Raw genomic sequence first — 20,457 nt, 5'->3', positions numbered from 1 at the left:
GCCATTGCACTCCAGCCTGGGTCGCAAGAGTGAAACTATCTCAAAACAAAAACAAAACAAAACAAAACAAGAAGCAAGGGCACTTAGAATGGATCTAAAAGGAAACCTACTTCTAGATTTGACTCAGGTAGAATGGCCGGGAGTATCATGCCTTAAGAAAATGCCGGGGCCTTACAACACAAGGGGCATTGAAAAAAGAAAATGTCAGGTCTTGTCTGCTTGCCTGGTGTATAATATGCAGCCTGGCAAGGGCTGAGACCACCAGGGTGGTTCAAGAGCTTTCTACCGTACTTAGGCACCTAGAGGAGGTCTAGCAAGGCAGCAGATGGGGGAGCATCCAGAGAAGGAATGAACATTTCATCAACTGAGGTTGTGAAACAGCCTCACAGAGAGCTGCCACAAAAATTCCCTGGGAGGGAGCAGGGGTACAAAATCCCTTCAACTGGTAGCAGAAAGTCATGAGCCATAGTAGACCCCTAAATAAAATTTTCTAAAACTCTAAAAAATATTAAAATATATAAAATACTAAAATATAAAAACTATTGAAATATAAACAAATATTAAACATTCTTAATTAAAATATTTTTATTAAAACATATTAAAAGGCCCCCCTCAGCCTTCCAAAGGGCTGGGATTACAGGCATGACCCACCATGCCCAGCCACTTCTTTTGAATAAAAGGACACTCTTTAATAATTCACAATTGCAGTTCAGCATATTTATTTTTTAATTGGATTACCAGCCAGGGACAGCAGAACAGGGCAGGATCCACAGTTCTGGAGACACAAGAATACAAAGGCTTTGGTTCATGGAACAAAGGCACAAACGGGACCTCGGTTAGGGTGTAGGGAGTAGACCTCAGAAATGAAGCAGACACTCAGTGTTAAAAGAAAAACCTTAGTCAAATTAAGTTTCACAGAATTTAATTCCGCAATGAACGATTCAAGAATTGGGCAGCGTCAGAGCCAGAGTGTGCTCAGAGACTCCAGCATAGCCATGTGGTAGAAGATTTATAGACAGGAAAAGGAAAGTGACGTACAGAAAATGGAAGTGAGGTACAGAAACAGCTGGATTGGTTATAGCTCTGCGTTTGCCTGATTTGAGCACAGGTTGAACAGTTGGCCACCTTTGATGGGCCAGAACGTTTGTGATGGGCACAAAAGTAGGCGACAGTCTGTATACACTCCATTTAGGTTATAGTTCACTGTGTTCAGAGAAGCCTTTAGGCAGAACTCAAAACAGGTAAGGAGGCAGCTTTGAGCCAAACTTCACTTAACACCAATTATCAAGTGTAGAACACAGAGGCTTACTTAGAAATACAGGGCATCAGACAGTAAGTGCTTAAAATCCCTCCACCTAAAGCCGGAAGAATCCTAGAGACTGGGAGGGGGGGGCACTTTCCTTTTTCTTTTCTTTCGTTTTTTTTTTTTTTTATTTTTTTTCCAACAGTCTCACTCTGTCACCAGGCTGGAGTGCAGTGGCGTGATCTGAGCTCACTGTAACCTCTGCTTCCCAGGTTCAAGCAATTCTCCTGCCTCAGCCTCCCGAATAGCTGGTACTACAGGCGTGTGCCACCACGCCCAGCTAATTTTTGTATTTTTAGTAAAGACAAGATTTCACCATGTTGGCCAGGATTGTCTCAATCTCTTGACCTCGTGATGCTCCCGCCTCGGCCTCGAAAAGTGTTGGGATTACAGGCGTGAGCCACCGCGCCCGGCCAGGGGGCACTTTCTTTACTCGACATGGCCAGATCAGCAAGGACTTTATCTCACACTCTGGCCACCTTCATTCAGCATGTATCCTTAAAGAAAAAAACCTCAGGATAGAGCATTTTTCTGGTTTGTTTTGATTGATGGAATATTTTCAAGGGGGCTTATGTTACTGGCTTTATACATTTTTGCAGTTTAAAGGCAGTAAGAAAGGGGAACTTTTGAAATAATATTTTCTTCAAGAAACACAATCTTATTTCAGAAAATTTAGAAAGATGAATAAACACTTAAGAGAAAAGTCTTTTTACTTTGAAAAGCATACGTATATACTCATACATACCTGCTGGGCTTCTTAATGTGTGTATATTTGGAGTCTATGCATTCTACTTTATTTAATTATTATTACTTAATAAGCATTTGTAAGACCGCATGAAATAGAATTCGTAGTGGCTGCACAGTATTCTAATACATGGATGTAATATAAATATTTAATTTAGGATGTTTTTTCCTGCTCACCAGTATCATATTACTACAATTGGCAGCTCTGATTATTTTTGTAGAATACTATTTGAAATTGGAATTAGTAGGTTAAAAGTCATATTTTTAAAACTCTTAACATGTTTTGCCAAAGTGTTTTTCAGAAGTTGTACCAATTTACACCCCATTCTTTCTGACAGTGAGTGCGAACACTAAAAAAAGTCTGTTTAACAGGTAAAAAAGGCTATTTTGTAGCCTCATTTTGTGTTTTTTTTTTCCACTAGAAAGAATGAAATTTTCCTGCATTCGTGTTAGTATTAATATTAATAATAAATAAATACATGAATTTTATGAGAAATAATGGAGTTTTTGTGTATGAAGAGCCCCTTTCTACAGCGATGGAAATGTTTGGAATGACATTACAATTTTTCTAAACAAGGCACACTCTTGCTTGGTGTTGGCAAATGCTAGGTGGGTGATTGAGCGGGAAACTTGCTGAGCTCAGCATCCTCTTATCTTCCACTTCCTGACCACCCCCACCCTCATTTTAGATCTTAATGTATTCAGTTTTACAGATGCTGAGATTGCTCTCAATCCGCCCACACATCTGGTTAGATTAGTATTTCCCTGGCTGGCTTGTATGTTACCAGCATCTGTCAACCTGATTTCTTCTTTAATTGCTCTTTGGGCATTTGGAGGAAAAGCCTGCCTGGGGATCTACACACTCACACGAAAACGGTGCAAACGAGTCACAGGCTGGGGCGCATTTAGAAAGAATGGTTAAAGCTGATTTTTTAGTATTTATCGTTGAGCTGTTGAGTCATAATAAAATCAACGTCCAGCTGATGGCTCTCTTTGGTCTTGTGCAGCCAGCTGTCCCCATGGTGCGGGGGGGTGGTTCCTGGCGGGATCCAGGCATTTGAAGAAATCGGAAAAAAAGGGAAGCCACCGGGTCCCCCGAGGCCATTGCTTGTTTTATGATGCAAACACCTGTCTTATTTCATATTGACTGCCCCGTGACTATTGCACCTAAAAACAAAAGCAGAATTTGTAAGACCTCCAGGTGCAACTGCATCCACAGGATCTAAATAGGGCACCAGCGAGAGAGCAGCTATAAGTCACCGAAGATTAGCTTTGATGCCCAGCGGGTGGAAAATAGGATTCTCCCCAGAGACGGGTGTGAGCACTGTTCTTGTTTAACTTTTTTTTCCCCCAAATAAATGATCCAGACAAACAGGCACCATGAAGTCTTTAAATTGGCAGATGGCACAAAGTTATCCAGAAACCGCCTTGCCACGCTGATGGCCATAAAGGGCAGGAGGAGTTTTGGAGTTTGCCTGAATGGGCAGGAATGTGGCAGACGCATTTCAAGGACATGAAGTATCTGGTAATGAACTAAGGCAAAAATAATTACTGGGGACAGAGGATGGGCTGTGGGGTATTTGTCACAATCTGAAAAAGAGGTCTGACAAAATTGGGCTGGGTTTTAGGGATAATCTACTTTGTGCTGTCAGAACTACAGTGAAAATATTGTGCGGCACCAAATGAGTATCGGTGACAAGTTGGAGAATCTCCTACGCTTGTCCACAAGACCTGCGATTCTATAGAGTTTTTATTTGTCTATTTCACTGATGACCTAATTATCAGGACCTTCTGGTGATCTTAATTACTCTTCCCTGAATCAGAATTTGGTTCACGTCTGTGCTTCCCTGTGTTTCCAAATTGCACCGTACCTAAATGTCCTCCGCCAGTCAGGGACATAGGTTGAAGCTTCGCACTGAGCACAGAGCTGGCTTTCTGTCCTTTTTGTTTCTTAGGACCTGCGTTGCTATTTCTTAGACCAGGACTATCTGGTTGCTTTTCTTAGCCTTGGTTGTCCTCCCGAGGCCTGACCTCCCTTACCTATGTGATAACCGGATCTTTCTCCCAGACTGGATCTCTGGTCTGCGGGTTTGGTAGAGCTCCCCCAGCTGGGGGGTCTCCTAGTGCTGCTGTCTTCTTCCTGCCCCATGCCTCAGGGAGCAGCAGGGTAGCAGGAGAAGGTGAACACAATCCTTAAGCTGATGGCTCTCTTTGGCCTTGTGCAGCCAGCTGTCCCCGTGGTGCGGGGGCTGGTTCCTGGCAGGATCCAGGCATTTGAAGAAATCAGAAAAAAAGGGAAGCCACCGGGTCCCCGCGGCTATTGGCTTGTTTTATGATGCAAACACCTGTCTTATTTCGTATTGACTGCCCTGTGACTGTTGCACCTAAAAACAAAAGACTTCAGAGAAAAGTCTTTTTACTTTGAAAAGCGTACACATACACTCATGCATACATGCTGGGCTTCTTCATGTTGTCTATTTGGAGTCTATGCATTCTACTTTAATTATTATTACTTAATAAGCATTTGTAAGACCGCATGAAATAGAATGCATAGTGGCTGCACAGCATTAATATAAACTTGCACAACATAATTCTTTGAATATTTGCACAGCAAGCCACTATGCATTCTATTTCATGCGGTCTTACAAACGTAAGTGGACAGTTGGTTGATTTTCCACATCCATTGTCTCCTTTTCCACATCCATCTGCTCCTTTTCCCATTGGGATCTGAAATTTTAAAGCCCTATGACTCGGGGTGAGATTGAGCCCATCCTCAGCTCTAAGGTGAGGCCTAATTGGCTTAATACAATTCAGCTCCTTCATTCTATTCCCCGACCATTGTCTGGTTCAGTGGCGGACATCTCATTTCAGGCCAAGAAGCCAAGTGGAGACATTTACTAGAACTTTAGGAAAGATATTTCTCTCTTTTTTTCCCAAAAGATCTGTAATTTTCTTTCTTTTTTTTTTTTCTTTTGGAGAGAGCCTCTCTCTGTTGCCCAGGCTAGAGTGCAGCGGTGCGATCTCAGCTCACTGCAACCTCTACCTCCTGGGTTCAAGCAATTCTCCTGCCTCAGCCTCCCGAGTAGCTGGGATTATAGGCAAGTGCCACCACACCCGGCTAATTTTTGGATTTTTAGTAAAGATGGGGTTTCACCGTGTTGGCCAGGCTAGTCTCAAACTCCTGACCTCAAGTGATCCACCCGCCTTGGCCTCCTAAAGTGCTTGGATTACAGATGTTCAAGCAAACCTATGGGTTTCAGCCTAGACTACGTGAGAGAAACATTGATACTCAAACATAAATGCAGTTTAAGAAACTGGAGGCTATTGGAGGACTGTCAAATTTAGACCTTGCTCGAATTTCTTCTTTGGTGAAGAATGTATGGCGCCACAAGGCTTTTTGCAATTTGGCTTCTGTTTCACGCTAACCAAATGCATCTCTTCAGAGGAGGGGTAACTTCCTTTGAATCCCACAAGTTATCTTGGACACTGAGCAGGCTCACAAACCCATCTCACGAGCTAAGTGTAAATGAACCCAGAAACACCAAGCTGATGTTTTTCTTAAAATAAACAAGCATAAACAATTTAGAGGAAAAAGTTCTCAGGGGCAAACCACAGTTGGATGTTAGCAGATCTCAAAACACTTGAAAAATGAGTGAACACTTCTTGCAGATCCCAAGACATTTGCAAAATTGCTTAACATTTTTGTGGCCTCCTGGCTCTTCAAGACCCCTGAGTATGCAGCTGTCTACCCAGACAAATACCCAGCCCACTCAGTGCAAGTAAACTCATCAAGGAACCATTAGGATGACTGAATGGCAATTCACCGGGCAACCTGTGGTGTTTCTGGCCCATGTCTTGCTGTGAGTCTTTTTATTTATCCTTTTCCATCATCAGGAATGACCTTGAGCAGATCCTTTTCTGTCTTAAACTTAGAGCTTTCTGAAGAAAGAAATGCTAATATACCCATAAACTTTATGCTGCCAGGAGGTTTTCGTCCACATTACAATTTCTTAAAATCCCATTTACTCTTTTTCTTCATCATAATTCTTTGAATATTTGGACAGTGATGTTTAGGGAAACCTCCTTTTGGGATTAAATAATCATAAGTACTTTCCTCGCCGTTCTAATTTTCTGACACTGTAACTACCTTCCCGTTCCCGCTATTTTGGCTCCCTCTCTGGGGACTCCTGTGGGGCAAACAATGACGAGAGACAAGCCACTGACACCTATTTCCTCTCTGAACTTCAGCTTTAGGGACACTTCTGGAAATTACCAAGGCAATTTCTTAGGCTCACCCCTTCCCTGCAGCTTGGGAGAAATCCTAAATTAATTTAGTTTTAATCGCCATACTTGGTATAACTCAGTTAAAGCAATCTTATTCATGGAAACATCTGACAGTAGGTTGGATGCTGATTTAACCAAAATACTATGTACAACACAGGAAAATAAGACAACTGAAAGGCTTGCATTTTATTTGGCATTCTTTAATAGTTCCCAGATCTCATAAAAACCATGAGGGAGGTGGCACAATGAAGAAATGGAGCTCCTAAATCAGATGAGGCCTCATCTTTGGAAGGGAGTTTCTTGGCTATTGCTGACCCCCATGAAGAATAGAGAAGAAAATTCCCTTTACTCTTTTGAAAAGAACATAACACTGGAAAACTCTTAATATTAGATGCTGACAATCAGCTATTTCCTGTCATAAACACCAGTCTATACATTTTTTGTGAAAGGAAAACAGTTGACCAGTTCAAAAGTAGATATGTTAATCATTTCGAAAAAAATGAAAGAAACGAAGACAAGAAAATTAATACTTTTTCATAATCTTACCACATGGAGACATATAATGAATAGTTTTTTATAAGTCTCTAGTACTTGATTTTCATTTTGAATCTTTTTTCTCTCAAAAACTAAAAATTGAAATCATGCTGAATGTATTGTGTGGTAACTTATGTTTTTCATGATAAGAATTATTCTTAATCAGAATATTGTTTGATGTCTGAGTTATAAGGTTAGATCATATCCCTAAAAGTTTTTATTATTTGTTTATCTACTTATTTTTGCTACCATAAATCATGCATTCATAAGCAAACATCTCTGGAACTAAATCTTTATGTCCAGCCATGATCTTTTCTATTTCTGTGTATTTCAGTGTATTTCTAGAAATGAAATTACTGGGTCCAGAAGATGCAAAATTGTAGACTTTTTGAATATGAGTCTCCAGAAAAACTAGACCTACGAGCAAGGTGTAAATGTTTCATCACACAACTTCAGTATATTTTAATTAAAATTTCTAATTTATGGATAAAATAATAGCAGGTTGGTTTTATTTGATTATTAAAATATTTGCCATTTACATTCATGTTCTTTGCCTATTTATCAATAGTAAGACATATTTAAAAGAAATAATTTGTTATTCATTTAATTTTTGCATAGTAAGTATAGCAATTCTTTGCTTTTTCTCATATGTTGAAAACATTCAATTGCAGATTGGTGCTTATTTTTGTATAATACTATTATTAAACTATAAATAATACTATTGATTAAACTGAAATACTATTAACTAGACTACATGTATCTTTTCTTGGACCGATCTATATCTGGAAATGTATTTTGACAGTATTTTAAATTTCTTCAGCATTTTTACTTGGTTAGTCAATTTCAATAACTTTCACTTTTATAGAAAATCATTTTATTCAGACTTCAAAATAATTAATATTGCATTGTTGTTGTTGTTGTTTGTGTTGTTTTTTGAGAAGGAGTCTTGCTCTGTCACCCATGCTGGAGTGCAGTGGTGAATCTCTGCCCACTGCAACCTCTGCCTCCCGGGTTGAAGTGATCCTCCTGCCTCAGCCTCCTAAGTAGCTGGAACTACAGGCGTTTGCCACCACGCTCAGCTAGTTTTGGTATTTTTAGTAGGGATGGATTTTACCATGTTGTCACGGCTGGTCTCGAACTCCTGAGCTCAAGCAATCTGCCTGCCTTGGCCTCCCGAAGTGCCAGAATATAAAGTTTTAACAACTATTCTGTAAAAACATTTTCGGCCTGGCACGGTGGCTCACGCCTGTAATCCCAGCACTTTGGGAAGCCAAGTCAGGCGGATCACGAGGTCAAGAGATCGAGACCATGGTGAAACCCTGTCTCTACTAAAAAATACAAAAATTAGGTGGACGTGGTGGTGTGCACCTGTGGTCCCAGCTACTCGGGTGGCTGAGGTAGGAGAATTACTTGAACCCGGGAGGTGGAGATTGCAGTGAGCCGAGATTGAGCCACTGCACTCCAGCCTGGCGCCTGGCAACAGAGCGAGACTCTGTCTCAAAAAAAAAAAAAAAAAAGAATTGTTCAGTCTCCTTTGTGTCTGTGGTGTACACCCTTTTTAAATTCTGATAGTGAGGTTTATTTCCTTGACTTTTGGCTGAGAGTTTGTCCACTTTATTAGTCCCCTTAAGGCATTAGCTCTAGGATTTTAAGAATCTGCTCTGAGATATTTTAAAAATTATGATTTTTTGATTTTACTTATTTATTATTTAAGGTTTACTGCTTTCTTCTTGCTCTTCTTGAGTTATTCTTCTATTCTCTCAAGTCATTTTAGTATCAAGTGTTGGAGCCTCCTTGCCCCGTATTCCTTTCCTTGCTGAGCCCCCTCCTAAGAGCTCACACTTGCATTTTCTTTCTCTTTTTTTCTAAACAGACACCTGTTCAATGATGCCTTTCCAGTCATTTTATCTAAAATGTCAATAAATCCCTTCTCCTTCCCCTAGAATCTCCCCCTGCCTCCCTGGCTTTATCTCTCTCATTAGCACTTAATCACTGATGAATATATCATATATTTTACATATTTGTCTTATTTATTTTTTGTCTCTTCCACCAGCCTATAAGCTCCACGAGAGCAGAGATTTTAATCTGTCTTGTTCACTGCTTTTACCCCAGCTTTTAGAAATGCCCATTTCATAGTAGGTGTGCAATAAAAATTTGTTCACTGAATGAATGAATGAATGAATGAAACAGGCCATGACACCTCAAAGCAGGAAGCTTTGAATAGTAGAACTCAAAGAGTCGGTTTTATTTATGAGAATCACTTTCTTTTTTTTTTGAGATGGAGTCTCGCTCTGTCTCCCAGGCTGGAGTGCAGTTGCACAATCTCAGTTCACTGCAACCTCCACTTCTCAAGTTCAAGAGATTCTCCTGCCTCAGCCTCCCGAGTAGCTGGGACTACAGGCACATGCCACCGTGCCTGGCTAATTTTTTGTATTTTTAGTAGAGACAGCGTTTCACCGTGTTAGCCAAGATGGTCTCAATATCCTGACCTTGTGATTTGGCCGCCTCCCAAAGTGCTGGAATTACAGGCATGAGCCTTGTTTGAGATATATATATATTGTACTTTAGGTTCTAGGGTACATGTGCAGATCATGCAGGATTATTGCATAGGTACATACATGGCAATGTGGTTTGCTGCCTCCATTCCCCCGTCACCTATATCTGGCATTTCTCCACATGTTATCCCTCCCCAACCTCCCCACCCCATGCTGTCCCTCCCCTACCCCTCTCAATAGACCCCAGTGTGTGATGTTCCCCTCCCTGTGTCCATGTGTTCTCATTGTTCAGCACCTGCCTATGAGTGAGAACATGTGGTGTTTGATTTTCTGTTCTTGTGTCAGTTTGCTGAGAATGATGGTTTCCAGATTCATCCATGTCCTTACAAAGGACACAAACTCATCTTTTTTATGGCTGCATAGTATTCCATGGTGTATATGTGCCACATTTTCCTTGTCCAGTCTATCATCCATGGGCATTTGGGTTGGTTCCAGGTCTTTGCTATTGTAAACAGTGCCACAATGAACATATGTGTGCATGTGTCTTTATAATAGAATGATTTATAATCTTTTGGATATATACCCAGTAATGGGATTGCTGGATCAAATGGAATTCTACTTCTAGGTCTTTGAAGAATCATCACACTGTCTTCCACAATGGTTGAACTAATTTACACTCCCACCAACTGTGTAAAAGTGTTCCTATTTCTCCACATCCTCTCCAGCATCTGTTGTCTCCAGATTTTTTAATGATCACCATTCTAACTAGCATGAGATGGTATCTCTGTGGTTTTGACTTGCATTTCTCTAATGACAAGTGATGATGAGCTTTTTTTCATATGTTTGTTGGCCTCATATATGTCTTCTTTTGAAAAATTTCTGTTCATATCCTTTGCCCACTTTTGAATGTGTTTGTTTGTTTTTTTTTCTTGTAAATCTGTTTTAGCTCTTTGTTGATTCTGGATATTAGCCCTTTGTCAGATGGGTAGATTGCAAAAACTTTTTCCCATTCCATTGGTTGCCAGTTCATTCTAATGTCTAATGATTGTTTCTTTTGCTGTGCAGAAGCTCTGGAGTTTAATTAGATCCCATTTGTCTATTTTGGCTTTTGTTGCCAATGCTTTTGGTGTTTTAGTCATGAAGCCCTTGCCTATGCCTATGTCCTGAATGGTTTTGCCTAGGTTTTCTTCTAGGGTTGTTATGGTGTTAGGTCTTATGTTTAAGTCTTTAATCCATCTGGAGTTAATTTTAGTGTAAGGTGTCAGGAAGAAGTCCAGTTTCTGTTTTCTGCACATGGCTAGCCAGTTTTCCCAACATCATTAATTAAACAGGGAATCCTTTCCCCAATGCTTGTTTTTGTCAGGTTTGTCAAAGATCAGATGGTTGTAGATGTGTGACGTTGACTCTGAGGTCTCTGTTCTGTTTCATTAGTCAATATTCCTGTTTTGGTACCAGTACCATGCTGTTTTGATTACCATAGCCTTGTAGTATAGTTTGAAGTCAGGTAGCATGATGCCTCTAGCTTTGTTCTTTTTGCTTAGGATTGGCTATGCAGGCTCTCTTTTGGTTTCATATGAAGTTTAAGGTGGTTTTTTCCAGTTCTGTGAAGAGGGTCTTTGGTAGCTTGAAGGGGATAGCATTGAATCTATAAACTACTTTGGGCAGCATGGCCATTTTCACGATATTGACTTCCTCATTCTAGACATTTAAAACCTGTATCACAATTTAAATTTCAATGGTAAAAACAGTAGGTTTTAGAATTGTTTTGTGATCCTGTATCAAAAGAAAAATTCTATTCCTTTTATTCAGTTTTTAATCATACCAGTGAGAATTAAAATTGTCAAGTTTTCCAGTGGCAATTTCTCCACACCAGAAGGTAGTCATGACTCTCAAAGAAGAAACAATTTGGGGTTTTCCTGCCTTCAAAATTTTATCAAATCCCATTTTTCTCACAGGCATTTGAAACACGTAGAAAATAAGAAATATTCCAATGAATGAAACATACCAAATGTCAGCAATATGCAAGAAATGGCTGTTAAAAAAAAGTCCAGTCTGTATATGCAAAGTAAGCAAGGAAATTCAGTCTTTTTCTTTTTTTCTTCTTTAAAAATCCATTACTCCTAAAAAATCATTCCATAAAGTTGGAAGTGAAAAACTAAAGGTCTTTTTTTGTTTTTTTTTTTGTTTTGTTTTTTTTTTTGAGATGGAGTCTTGCTCTGTTGCCAGGCTGGAGTGCAGTGGCACGACCTTGGTTCACTGCAACCTCCACCTCCCCAGTTCAAGCAATTCTCCTGCCTCAGCCTCGAGAGTAGCTGGGACTACAGGCGTGCACCACCACACCCAGCTAATTTTTTTTATTATTTATTTATTTATTTTAAGACAGGGTTTCATCATGTTGGTCAGGCTGGTCTTGAACTCCTGACCACAGGTGATCCGCCCGCCTTGGCCTCCAAAGTGCTTGGATTACAGGCGTGAGCCACCACGCCTGGCAAGACTAAAGGTTAAGAAAGGGAAGAGAAGGAGAGGGAGCACACACCATTAACACACAAAAAAAGTAAAATTATACAAACTTAAGCAGTTTATAACAGACTGGGGTCATACTCCAAGACACCAAAGGCTAGTTGAAGAAATTCACCATTCCGTAGGAACTAGGGTTTGTATGGCTTCATGAAGATCCATGAAGATTCACTGTCAGGGAGCAAGCCCCCTTCCCACTCCAAATCCTGGTTTCTGCACCACGTCTCCACAGGGAGGGGCTCTCATTCCACCACCCAGCCCACCGCAAGGGCCTCCAGGTCCCTGAAGGCGATTATCTGGTTGGTCCCCTTCCTTGGCAGCTCAAGTCTTCTTCTCTTCAACATTCAGGCAGACCTCACCTCTGAACAGGATGGGCCTGTTGCTAAGGGCCTTCTAAACAGGCTCAGAATCATCAAACACAACAAAACCAAAACTGGGTAATTTCCCACCTCTGTTAATGCTCATCTCCACCACTTTCCCATAATTTTGAAAGAAATCTTTAAGCTCTGATTTGTCCACTTCGTGAGACAGGTTGCCAATGAAGAGTTGGTGACTGTCAGGGTGTCTTACCATTCTTCGGGTTTCAATGTCAACTTGCTCACCAGCATCACAGATTGGTCTGGGTCCCCTTTGGGGAGGAATATTTATTCATTGTTCTCACGCTCTTTGATCCCTTTGAGGTCTTTGTGGTAGAATCTGAGATTCAGGCTGAGACTCTGGACAGGGCTGTGAAACTGGTACTTTAACAACATGAGGTGGTATCCACTCCACTGGGTGGAAGGTTCTTACTGGTCACAGATGTCCAAGCAAGTGTCCTCAAGTCTTCCTGTACCATCTGACCTATGTCTGCAAGTACTGGAGAAGAACTCTTCTGAGCATCCTCAGGAGCAGTTTCTTCTCATCCTGGCTCAGGCATTTCCTCTTGGATTTCAGATGCAGGTTCTTGTTCTGGTTCTGGTTTATGATCAGGCTCTGGTTCAGCAACAGGCTCCTCTAAATGTTCTTCCATGTCATTACTGACAACTGCCTGATCATAGAAAGTTCTAGAATCATCAGGTACCACCTCAGGTGTTTGCTGTCTTTCTTCAGGTTCCTCTACTTCTTCTTCAGACGCCTCCTGAGGCTCAGTGAAAAACCCCACAAAGGCCTCATCTTGGTATCGGAAGACATCATTGTGAACATAGGATTTATTTGCAACAGACCCCTCAGGAGCAAGGACAAACATCTGCGTAAATCTCCTCAAAGCCTGGTTGTTGTAGAAAGAAGCCCATTCACCTGGACTACCACACCATCGTTTAGCGTGGCATGGGCATCCACATGGCGAATCTTGGTGTGGCAGTTGGTGAAGTTTTGAGACATCACTTTCCTATGGATTTCTTTCTGTCTGTAGACGGCATCTGCTGGCTTTCCATTTGAATCCAATCCCCCATGGACATAAGAAGAGTTCTTTCCATAAAATCCACGCAGCGTGTCTGGGGCCTGGTTCAGCGGTATGTAATACTGTCTCACAAATTCCCCCCGACCAACCAGCAGGGGACTAGGCTTCTCCATCACCACTGCTTTGGCCAATTCAACCTGGGGGGATAAAAGTCAACTATGTCCAAATCTGCGTGGCTAAGCTGGAGACGAACTAGCTCTGCTCCACAGCACTGAGGATGGCAGCAACCCCTCATGCAATTGCATCTGCCGAGCCTTGTTTTTTGACCAAGAAAAGGAAGGCAGCTTTTCCTTATCTCTTACCTTACCCTGGAATCTTTTTTTTTCTTTTCTTTTTTGTATTTTTTGTATTTCCCTCCTCTAATTGTTAGGAAACAATCTCTTTCTTGAAGGCACACCTGCCAGTGACAAGAGACTTTGCCCGGAATGCTTGGGCCAAAGCATAGGTCCAAAGTCAGACCTTCCCAGGTCCCTTGGACCTCTTCAGCCACATAGAAAACATGTCCAAGGGGCCGTGACTAGAAGGGTCAGAACTTCAGCCACTCTTTCCTGTACCCCAAATCTCTCTTCTTGTCACTAACTTTCTGTGCCCACATATGTGAGGACTGGTGAACAAAGGTGAGCAGGCACACAGGGAATCTTGAACAACCTCCCCCTCCACAGTCTAAGAGCCACAAAGTCTGGTAAACAGGGAATTGTCGATCTGGGAGGGAAGCACTCCTTCTGAGAGGAGTCCCGTTTTATTATCAGACAGCTGTCTTCTTTGTAGATAGATAAAATTGATTTGCTGGAAAGTTCGACATTTCCTTTCTGATGGGACTTCTGTGAATCAAACAAGCCAAATATACTCATTCAACATGGCTTTTACTTGTATAGTTCTGTTTAAAAGGGAATGCCCAGGATTAGACAGAGTACCCCACATACATCTTGAACAGAGCAGATTGTTAGCTTATATATAAGATGAACAGTTTTCCCAGAGGGGAAAAGACAATGTGGTGAAGGAAGAGTCTGGAATTCATATCCTCACAAGGGACCATTTGTCCCCGGGGGGATTATATGTGGTAACTGCTTTGAATAGTTGAAAACCATTATATGGATCTGCTCAGTGTCTTTTCATGATGGAGATGAAATGTGATGGAGATCACATTTCAACATGAGATTTGGAGAGGACAAACATCCAAACCATATCATTCCGCCCGTAACATCCCTAATCTCATGGGGTCCCAGAGGTAGATTTTTGCTTTCTATGAAGATGTGCTTTCCAAGAAGTTGGACCATTAAACAATGAACACGGTGACTCTGTAAGGACAGAGTGTTTGATTCAGACAGGGTCTGTTTGGCCATCTCTTCAGTCTCCTGTAGAGAGCGTCATGCATGGGATGAGTTTGGACAAGGCGGTCTCTGAATTCTTTTGTATCTACTTCTTTCTCCTTTTTTACATTTAGAAATAAACCCAGACTGTTAGGAGAAAGCAGAAATCAGAGAAGCATGAACATCAGAATGGTTCTATAGTCATTTCTTTGAGCTCCAGCGGGCTGGGGTATGACAAGGTGGCTTCAGCCTGCTCACTCCTACTTTCTGAGGCCCTGTTGTACACAACAGGCCCCTGACAAATGGGCAAACCATAGACCCTCCTGCCTACAACAAAGCGGGGGTACAACAGCATTAAAAGATCAGGTTCTTACCTGGTGTTTTCTGGGCAAGTATTTCAAAACTGATCTGAGCGGGGAACTGTCACTTGTCGGTCGGTAGGTGTGCCAATTGTTTCTCTGCCTTAAAAAGTTACAAAGCCATGATGGTACGACTGGGCTGTAGGAGAAGTGAAGTTCTGCTCCCTTAAGCCCTGGCTTCTTACATTAGATTCAGAATCTAAATCTACAACTCCCACTGAAGACTTTCATGATAGGTTAGAATCTACAGCCAGAAACCGAATAGCTTACCCAATTACATTAGTCTTCTGGGGCTGTTGTAATAAAATGCCACAAACTGGGTGGCCTAAAGCAACATAGTTTATTATCTCACAGTTCTGAAGCCCAGAAGTCTTAAATCAAGGTATTACTGAGGCCAATGCCTTCTCTGAGACTCCAGGTAGAATCCTCTCTGGCCTCCTCCTGGATTTTGGCGGTGGCTGTCAACCCTTGGCATTCCTTGGTTTGCAGCTGCAATCACTCCAGTCTCTGCTCTTGTCATCACATGGCAGTCTCTTCCTGTGTCTTCACATCGTCTTCTAATGAGAACACCAGTCATATTCGATTAATGCCCACCCTACTCCAGTATGGCCTCCTCTTAACTCAATTACTGCGGCACTGACCCTGTTTTCAAATATGATCACATTCTGAGGCAGTAGGGTTAGGATTTCAGCACATCTCTTTCGAAGACACAATTTGTGTTTCCATGTTTTTGCATTGCTGTAAAGGAATAACAGTCTGGCTAATTTATTTTTAAAAGAGGTTTAGGCCGGGCACAGTGGCTCACGCCTATAATCCCAGCACTTTGGGAGGCCGAGGTGGGAGGATCGCGAGGTCAAGAAATCGAGACCATCCTGGTCAACATGGTGAAACCTCATCTCTACTAAAAGTACAAAAATTAGCTGGGCATGGTGGCATATGTCTGTAGTCCCAGCTACTCAGGAGGCTGAGGCAGGAGAACTGCTTGAACCCAGGGGGCAGAAGTTGCAGTGAGCTGAGATTGCGCCATTGCACTCCAGCCAGCCTGGTTAACAAAAGCAAAACTCCGTCTAAAAAAAAAAAAGAAAAGAGGTTTAATTGGCTCATAGTTCTGCAAGCTGTACAGGAAGCAAGGCACCAGTGTATATTCCTGTGAAGGCCTCAGGAAGCTTACAATCATGGTAGAGAGCAAAGGAGAAGCAGGTGGATCACATGGTTAGAGCAGGAGGAGGAGGGTACCACATACCTTTAAACAACCAGAGCTTGCATGAACTAATAGAGTGAGAACTCACTCATTATCAAGAGGACAGCACCACGCTGCCATTTCTGCCTCCATGTCCCACACACCTTCCACTAATCCCCACCTCCAACATTGGAGGTCACATTTCAACATGAGATTTAGAAGTGACAAACATCCAAATCATATCATTCTGCCTGTGGACCCCCTAATCTCATGTCCTTCTCACGTTGCAAAATATAATAATCTCTTCCCAACAGACCCCCAGAGTCTTAACTCATTCCAGCACCAACTAAACCGGAAGTTCAAAGTCCAAAGTCTCAATTGAGACTCGAGGCATGTTCCTTCCATCTACAAGCATGGCAGAAGGCAAAGAGGGAGCAGGTGTGTCACACGGTGAGAGTAGGCGTAAGGATGGTGGTGTGCCGCACTCTTTTAAACAACCAGCTCTTACACGAACCAATAGAGTGAGAGTGAAAACGTACGCATTACTGAAAGTCAGCACCAATCCGTTCAAGAGGGATCCACCCCTATGACCTAAAAACCTCCCACTAAGCCTGTGTCTGACATCAGAGGTCACATTTCAACATGAGATTTAGAAGCGACAAACATCGAAATCATATCACAATTCACCTTATAATACCAAATAAAATTAAAGATGGAAAAATAAATCCAACAGAAAAAGGAATTAGAACGACACATAGTTACTCTATCCATTTCTTGGTGCACAGATGTTTTCAACTCTCCGTACAGGGTTAAGGCAAAATGTAGAAAAAAAGAAAATGCCATGATGGAAAATAAAAGGATCATTTAATACTATACAGTACCTTTTTCTCTAGGGTTTTAAAGTATACAGTCATTGTTATAAATATGTGTATACTTGTAGGTTTGTGTATAAGACACATAGAAAATTGCTTTTACTACCTGTCTTGGAAGGAGAAAGAAATACATCTTTTAAACTAATTTTCAATAAGTTTAAAAGATTTATCAGGACTCAAGATAGGATTTTCAGATGATTAGGATTCTTTACATAATCCAAGATCAAACAGGCTCTTAATAGAAGCTGGTTGAGAGGCAGGACACTGAACTTTCAATTGAAGTTAAAATATAAAACATTTTATGGCAAAGGAGAGGAATAGAATGGATTGCATTATGGCCAAAATTTTTTGCTACTCCGGCTTTGTACACGTTTTGTCCTGTGGCTTTGCAGTTGCCCCGACACTGGAAAATGTGACTTGATTTGGCCAACAGAAGGAGCCGTCGCCATAGTGTACCACTTCTGAGTGTACGCATCAAGAGACTTCACATAGTTTTTCTTCAATATTTGTTTTTATGCTATTAACATAAGAATATGCTTGGGCTTAATGGTCCAAGGAAAATGTTGAGAGATACGTGAAACAGGGTTAAGACCCACTGAATTCAGTGGATCCCCACCAACTCACAGATCTATGAGAATAAATTATTGCTGTTTCAAGTCACTGGATTTTTGGGCTAATTTGTTATACAGCATTACTTCGGCCATAGGTAGCTGATACAAGGAAGATGATTCAGAGGGTAAGGAGAAAGAAAATGCAGTTACTTTTGGTTTACCCATGGCTGCTATTCTAGGGTGCTCTTTTGAGACGTGATTACTTTATCGGCCTTTTACTTTGTTAATTACCTTACTTTTTAAAAATTCAAAGTCCCCTGGGAATTTGTTGGAAATGTAAATTCTCAGGCTCACTCCCAGGTTTACCGAATCAGACACACTGGGACTGGGGACCCAGCAATCTGTATTTTAACTAGCCTGCCAGATGATTTTAACGCCCAGTAAATTTGAGAACTAGTGCTCTCCGTGCAATAGAATCATCTAGAGGGCATTTACAAGACCTAGAAGAAGCCTGAGTTCTATGTCTCCCTTCCCTGAGATCCTATTTAATTGCTTGAAAACCTCTCCAGGTGATTATAATGTGCAGCCAAAATTGAAGACCCCTTCTCTAGAGGGACTTAATCTAGAAAGTAATTTGCTTCGCTTTGACACCGTATATGGGAACAGCTTGGAAATAATAACAATTGACACAACCATTGAGGTAAAACAAATCAATATGAAAATTTTTTCACACGAATCAATATTTTTATCTTCAGACCCTCCATCAAGACCTTGTTCATGACTTGAACACAAGAAATTTGCCTTCTCATGTGCTGTTCCTGTGGTCTAGAATAATTTCCCCTCTTCATTTACCTGGTTAACTCTTATTTATCCCTCAAAACCCCTTTCTGCCCCTCCCAAGGTGAATTATCACTGCCTCCATTGTTCTAAGAAAGTCTTGCCTCAGCATTTCTTATGTTTATAATTGCAATCATTTTCTCTTTTACTAGACCATGAGCACCTTGATGTCAGTTCCCATTTCTTCTTCTTCTTTTTTAATCCCCAGAAGCACATGGAAAGCTCTTTGTGTGCCTATTGAATGAAATCAATTCTATGGCTTTTCTTAGTAGCTCATCTCTTCAGCACTTCTGGGTTTTTTAAATTGTCAGTTCTTCCTCTGAATATACTACATGTACCAAATATGCCCCATTAAAAGATTCTTTTCCAGGTTTTCTTCTCAGTACTCCCCCTTTTTTGGTAGAGATTAGGTCTCACCATGTTGCCCAAGCTGGTCTTGAACTCCTGGGCTCAAGCAATCCTCCCAGATCAGCCTCCCAAAGTACTGGGTTACCGTCATGAGCCACTGTGCCTGGCCAGCATTCCTTCATTCTCAATATATTATCTCCCTGAGTGATTCCGTTACTTTGCACAGGTGTGTGGATTGACTTATAGATCTACATTTCTTGACCCAACCCTTCCTTTGAGCTCCAGAACTACATTTCTTATTGCCTCCAAGAGTACACAGGTGATTTGCTCAGACTCTAAAACCAACATATATGAAATAAAACCTTTACCTTCCCTGAAGCCCTAGCTTTTCCTATCTGACTTCCCAGGCGCTAATTAGAATCACTACCAATTAGTCAGTAATTCTAGACAGCTGGGCAGAGCAGCAAGGCCATCGCCAGCCTTCTGGGGTTCATTTCACCCAATGCTTTCCTCAGATTCATTGCCACTGCTTCATTCACGTTGTCACTGTCTTCACCCACCCTTGTAATAGGATACTGATAGATCTCCCTTGATTCCTCTCTCTTACCTTTGCATTCAAGCTCCATATTACCAGAGTTACCTTCTTGAGAAAAATCTGATAAAGTAATTATCTTCCTCATAACCTTCCAAACTTGCATTTAGGTTCTCCTCCTTTGGGGATCGTAATGGATATTTACTGTGAGCTTGGAAGATGAAGTGACATTTCAACTTGGTCATGCCGACTTGCTTTGTTTCATGGGCCCTGCTTGTCTTCCCTGGGGTTATAAATATACACAAATTCTAAAACACTAAGAAATTTAAATATCTATATCATAGCAAACGGGTGGCAATTCACCATCCAGGGTCAACAGAATGCTTGAAGGAGACTGCAACAGATTGGATTCCATGGTGGAGAGGGCATTGTCACAGGTGAAGGGGGGCCCAGCTGAAACAGCTTTTCAAGCTCTCCTCATCGAGGATCATGAGAGCCACTCCACTGAAGGGTAGGTGTGCTATCTGGTGCTCTTCAGGCAGGTCAAAACTCTCAAAGTCTAGAAGATTGAAGGGAAAGCATTTTTCTATTTCTGGCTAGGCGTCATTTGAGGCAGGAACAGTGCCTTTTGCTTTAACAGTTTTCTGTCATCTTCTGGCAGAAAAGCTTGGCTGTTTTTGTTTGAGGGGCTCATTGGTCTTTACCGACTTTTCTGTAGTTCTGTTGACAGTTCCCAAAGCCTTTCTGGTAGCTTTAGGTAAGGCTGGTGGGGCAGGGAACGTTTTGCCAAAATGTGGTGTTGAAACTTGAGATCTCCCATCTAAGGCTTTGACTGAAGGTTCAGACCCCAGCTTCAGCCCATCCTTAGCCGCCACATGGGTGCCTGATTCTCCATTTTTCTTATCAATATAGATCAGAGGAGCCATTCTGGATTACTGCTGCTCTCAACCTGCCCTGTTTCTTCATACTCCCCAGACCCTGGGCCCCTGAATTTTTCAGGAGGTGCCAGAGCATTGCCAGCAACACCTAAGAAAGGTCATCTTTTTGACTTCATCGTTACTGTGTACTCATTAAGGGCAAAGATCAAATCTTTTGCTTGCCCACGCTTGTCAGCTAAACTTAGCACAAAACTGGGCAACAGAAGCCTCTGAGG

The 20,457-nt window shown here is 41.6% G+C and overlaps 2 pseudogenes; both read right to left on the bottom strand.

The window, feature by feature from the left end:
* Positions 1–12,051: 12,051 nt before the first annotated feature.
* LOC105717721 (ras GTPase-activating protein-binding protein 1-like) lies at positions 12,052–19,549 on the bottom strand (annotated as a pseudogene).
* An 80-nt stretch (positions 19,550–19,629) lies between these two features.
* Positions 19,630–20,230, bottom strand: LOC105717732 (securin-like; annotated as a pseudogene).
* Positions 20,231–20,457: the final 227 nt, after the last annotated feature.

This window comes from Aotus nancymaae, unplaced genomic scaffold (assembly GCF_030222135.1).
Source record: "Aotus nancymaae isolate 86718 unplaced genomic scaffold, 86718_ANA_hifiasm-v0.15.2.pri h1tg000018l, whole genome shotgun sequence".
Lineage (NCBI taxonomy): Eukaryota > Metazoa > Chordata > Mammalia > Primates > Aotidae > Aotus > Aotus nancymaae.
The sequence above is the reverse complement of the archived record's forward strand: the minus strand, read 5'-3'. Positions and strand labels throughout refer to the sequence as shown.